Source organism: Tupaia chinensis, unplaced genomic scaffold (genome assembly GCF_000334495.1).
Source record: "Tupaia chinensis unplaced genomic scaffold, TupChi_1.0 Scaffold143886_1, whole genome shotgun sequence".
In the NCBI taxonomy this organism is placed as follows: domain Eukaryota; kingdom Metazoa; phylum Chordata; class Mammalia; order Scandentia; family Tupaiidae; genus Tupaia; species Tupaia belangeri.
This window is the reverse complement of record NW_006203737.1, coordinates 1,481,803-1,487,376: the sequence shown is the minus strand read 5'-3', so window position 1 is coordinate 1,487,376 and position 5,574 is coordinate 1,481,803.

Here is a 5,574-nt window from a genome sequence, read left to right as displayed (position 1 = left end):
TTCTTTTTTTTTTTTTTTTTGAGAGGTTTTTGCTATAAGGCACGTGCGCTTGCCAGACAAACAGAGAGAGACAGAGAGATAGAAAGCGAGAAATCACCCCCCAGGAGGGATGGCCATGCTGCAATCCCTTCTCCTCCATTCTCCTCTCGGGATCTTGGGCACGCACGCACATGTCATTAGTGTCATAAAAGGTATCCCAGGCAAAAATTGTAGTGAATGGTTAGAATGACACAACCCATGTTTAGGTCATACAACCCATGCCGCTGCTTCTTCTAGCACTTTATCATTATTTATTAAATTCTAATGAAATTTTATATAAACCACTGAATTTTTCATTCTTTTTATCTGAGAATGATGGAACATTTCCAAAAATATCTTAGTGGGCTGGCCCCATAGCTTGTGGGTTAAAGATGGTGGATCCCACATGGGTGACCATGATTGAAATCCCAGCCCTGGATTGAAAAACACTCCAGGTTCATGTGTATGCCGAAAATTCCTGCAGGATAGAGAAATAGAAGAGGAGGCAATCATTGTGTGACCATTCTCCTATGTGGAGTATTTTCTCTATGTGTGCATGTCTCTCTCTCTATCTCTATGTCTCTCCTTCTCTTTGCTTCTCTGTACTCAGTGTTCACACCCTTCTGGCAATTAAAACAAGAAAAAGAAAAAAATCTTAAGTATAATTCTGATTACCCAATAACCGTATGTTACCTTAACACCTTTTTCAGTTCACCACCCCCTCTCCCCAGACCTTTATATCCATCCATCTTGCTTTGATTTGGCCAAAATTTCATATTTTCATTCTTCTATCCACATGAGAAGAATAACAGGCACACAGGTCCCAGACAGTAGAGCAGCATTGAACAATTGGACCCATGTGGAAAGGTCTTATGGTCATGTCCTGAGGCCTCCCTATACATTCTGGCTAAGATCCAGGCTGGTTAAGACTGAGAGTTGATCGTGGCTTGAAAATCCTGATGGGGAAAACTGAATATTTCTCTCTCTCTTTCTGAAGAAATAAGCTATTAGAAAACATATTATGGCTATTTATAAAAATCATTTTAATTGGTTCTTTGCATAGTTGACCGTGTATAGGATTTTTTTTAAATCAGTACCTTTTTGACACACACAAACATTTGTTGAATTATAGCAACACAAAATGCAAAGCAGTTCTCTTATTAGGCATAAATATGTCATGTTTAGTGTCAAACTTGCAACTAATTTGAGTGGTGAGAAGTCACTTCAGAATTTTAACTTATTTTGATTTTTACTACTGTAACATTTTGTCTAAATTCACTGTGTACTCCAGTGACATGTTCTTTGTCAGAGACACATCAAATCCTGAGGGAGAAATAATCTAACAGACAATTAGGATATGAGAAGTAATTAAATTCTCATGAAAGCAATCACAAATGTGGCAGTAAAAATTAAATATGTCTCTGGGAATTTTTGACAGAGAGAGGGACAGGCAGGGACTGCAGTAAGTTTGGGAATGTAGAAAGAAATGTCAGTTAAAACTCTAAGCCAGAAAGTACTGAAGGAAGTAGAAAAGCTCGAGGAAATAGTATTGACCTTAAAGAACCTGTGAAAGGACTCAGGTTCTGCCTCCCAGAAAATGTAGATTATAATCCCTAAAATGTTGAGCAAAATTTGAAGCATAAGATGGTAAAATTCATAGTCTCACAGTCCAACAGCACTTTAAGACTCAAAAAGTTGCAAGAAAATAAGAAAAACCAGTGAATGCAAACCATGAAGCTTTTTATCAAACTTATCAAAGAAACTTATCAAGCACCAAAAGCATAAGAATCAATGAAAATTTAAAAAGAAGTGAAGGGAATGTACTTTTTAAAAATAATTATTGATTTATTACTATTATTAATATTTTAATTTGCTATAGGTCACATGTGCTCCCCAGAGACAGAGAGTGAGCAAGAAAGTTGCCAGGTCCAGGAATTGAACCATAGTAGGTCATGTGGGAGTCCAGCGCCTTAACCACCACTCCACCTGCTGGACCCTGAATGTATTTATTTTTAGTTTGAATGAAGAATAAATTACAAAGGACGATTCATTTTTATAACTTGTGGAATTCAATAAAAAGAAGTGCATTCTATGATGTCACCTGATAATATTCTTTTTAGGATACTAAGATACAAAGTAAACACCAGTGACTCATTCTCATTCTGTCATGCCCTTTCTGCTACTGTGCTAATAAAAGAAGTCAGTCAAAAAAGACTCCATATTGTATGTTTCCATTTATGGGAAATGTCCAGAACAAGCAAGTATAGACAAAAACTCTATTAGTTATTGCCTAGGGATGGGGTTAGGGGAAATGAAGGATGATGGCCAAAAGGTTTGGGGGTTCTTTTCCAGGAGAGATAAAAATATGTACTTATCTCAGCAAAATATTTTGCTCAGTTGCTCTTGTTATTTCCTTTCGAGGGAGCTGGCCAGAGTTTCAGTTGAACCTGGAGTCCAGATCTACTACGGTTCTTACATTTAGACCGTTTTTGTTGTTGTTTTTAAGTTGTTTTTGTTTTTGCCATAGAGCCAGTGCACTTGCTGGAGAAAGACAGAGAAAGGAAAATTGAGAAATCTCCCTCTAGTGGGGGATGGCCATGCTGCAATCATGCATTTCAAGCCCCTGGGTCCAGGGCTCGAACTGCAGTTCACCATGTGGGAATCCAGCATCTTAACCACCATGCCACCTATTGGTCCAGATTTATACCGTTGACTAGCAATTTTTATATTGCTAATAAATGTTTTTAACATATATATTTGTGTCTATGGCTGCATTACCAAAGGACAGAGACTGTATTTTACCTATTATCTTCAAGACTTATTTATAAAGCCTTAATCAACATTTGATAGTTGTGGTGAGGAATAAAGAAAGACTATGTAGGGACCAGTAGATGGCATAAAGGTTACGTTGCTGGACTCCATGTAGTCAAACGCAATTCAAGTCCTGGACCCAGTGGCTTAAAACTCATGTGAGTTGCATGTGTATGCATGCCAAAAATCCTGAGAAGAGAGCAGGAGGAGGGACTGCAGTGAGGTCATTCCCCTAAGGGGGGTGTGTGATTTCTTGCTTTCTGTCTCTCTGTCTCTCTCTGTCCTTCCAGTGAGCACATACGTCCTATAGCAAAAATCTCTCTTTAAGGAAAGAAAAATAAGTAAAAGTAGAAGACTGTAGAAATTAAAACTGTGATGAAATGTTATTAGACCTATGATATAAATAATAAATTCAGCACCCACAGATAAGCTTCTGCTGGCCAATGTGGAAATCCATACCACTAACTAAAGAATTTAGGTTATCTGGACCATTAGTATAGATAATAAATATCTGCACACCCTACTTTCCCTTAAAGCATACTTGATGGTAGTGAGTCATTCAAATAATTGCTTTAAATCTTCATTCCATTTCTCATTGCACCATATACATTAGAAAAGTTCACTCATGCCATGTACGGTAAAAATGAAACATTATGGCCAAAAAAGTAAACTTCATAAAAGAAAAATAATGGTAAATTCCAAGACAACTTCTAGAATGGTGATTTAAATCTTAGCTTGCTCAGCATCTCTAAAATGGATACTTTATTCAGAGTTAAACTTTCTAATTTGACAGCTCAAAAATAAGCAAATGTTTCTCAGAAGAACATCTTTACCTTATCTGATAAATAGCAGTTATTTACATGTATTTTTGCCAGTCAACAAAGTTGATAAAAAAAAATTCTTAAATACCTCTGCATTTATTCTCTCCTTCCTGTAGAGAATCCCAATCACTTTAAAAGAGAATGACTTTTCCTCCCACGCAGAATCATGATAGTGACTAAGATATGCAGAAGCCCATGGACAGTGATGATGGCAGAAACATTGCAGGCAATGAAGTAAATAAATATTAAAAAATATATTTTGATTCCAATGAAGAGAACTCTGCCTACAACGTGTCCCTACCATATGGAAGTTAGCTGAAATATCCTCCATGATATGGAGGAGGTTCAGGATTACTCACTGCCATTGATTGACTGTGGAATCAATAGCAATGAGAGCCAGAAATGTCTTGGAGAGGGGAAATCTGCATAATTGAGCACATGAATAATTTCCATTCCTGTCACCACGGCCATTTCTTTCATGGGTCTTTTTGAACAACCCATAGGATGACTAGAGATAGAAGTTGACCAACATCTACTACATGGGGCATTTTGTCTACCTGAGTGTCTGAAGCCTCCTCTGAAGTAAGTGCCTTTAGGTGAGAATTTAAACAAAACACAAATATCCACGCATTTGATACCATTGTAAAAGGTTCATCCAAATTCCTCTTCTTCAGGCTTCCTTTCATCACTTCTCTAAATTTGTTCTTGTCAAACTCCTGACAATGGGCAGTAATTGTTCATGAATTAGTGTAGATTCATTCTTTGGTTCATTTCTCCCTCTAGGCAAACCACGACCTCCAGATACATACTGAGAGTTCTGCCCACTTAAAAGGATTGTCCTTTTCCATTGCCCTTTATGGATATGCCCTAGTGGGGTTGTAATATGACATTAGTACACTTCTGCTTAGTGATATTGTACTGTGCAGAGCCTCTTATATATATACTCCAAAAAAAAAAAAAAAAAAAAAAAAAAAAACTTGAGTTTTCTTCCCTAAGCCAAATAATCATGGTGGTCTTCTCATGAGGCTATAGAAATAGATCAAAGAAGAAATGGTAGTCAGGATGAGTAAGTGCTACTGGAATGTAAGTAACATGTTATTATAAATTATTTGTTAGTTAAGGACCAATTTGAGCATTATGGTACACATTCCATTTATATCTGATAATGGAAAACTGAAGCACATACTTAACTTCATGGCTTGATAGATCATCTGTTATCTTTTTTAATGATGAGAACTCTATGTACATAGTTACGTGGTGCTACGGTTTGACTGTATCCCCCTCCCAAACTTAGGTATTGAAATCCAGTCAGCCATTGTAATGAGGCTGAGTGGAGGTTCAGTCTGCTTATCCTGTTGAAGGGTGGGACCTTTGGGAAGCGATTGGGCATCAGGGTGAGGCCTCCTTTATCCTTCATGATTGGTTACTCATAAGTTTATAAGAAGATACAGACACGCTTTGTTTTGCCATATGATGGCATTTGTCCATCAGCAAGAAGACCCTCACCAAATGTAGCTGCCTGACCTTGGGCTTCCAATAACATGACCTAAATAAACCTCTGTTTGTTTGTTTGTTTGTTTGTTTGTTGTTGTTGTTTTTCCCCTAGGTTTTTGGCATAGGGCATATGTGATTGCTGGAGAGAGGCAAAGAGAGACAGTGAGAAGAAAAGTGAGAAATCACCCCCCGGGGGGAGAAGTGGCTACACCACAATCCCTTCTCTTCCATTCTCCTGGGATTTTGTGCATGCACACACATGTACCTGGCATGAGTTTCAAGCCACTGAATCTGGGACTTAAACCGCAGTCAGCCATTGGGGAGTCCAGTGCTGTAAGTATTATGCTACCTGCTGGCTCCAACACACATTATTCAGACTCAAGCACTTTCAGACTCAGGCACTTCTATTATTAGCAATAGAACAAAGTAA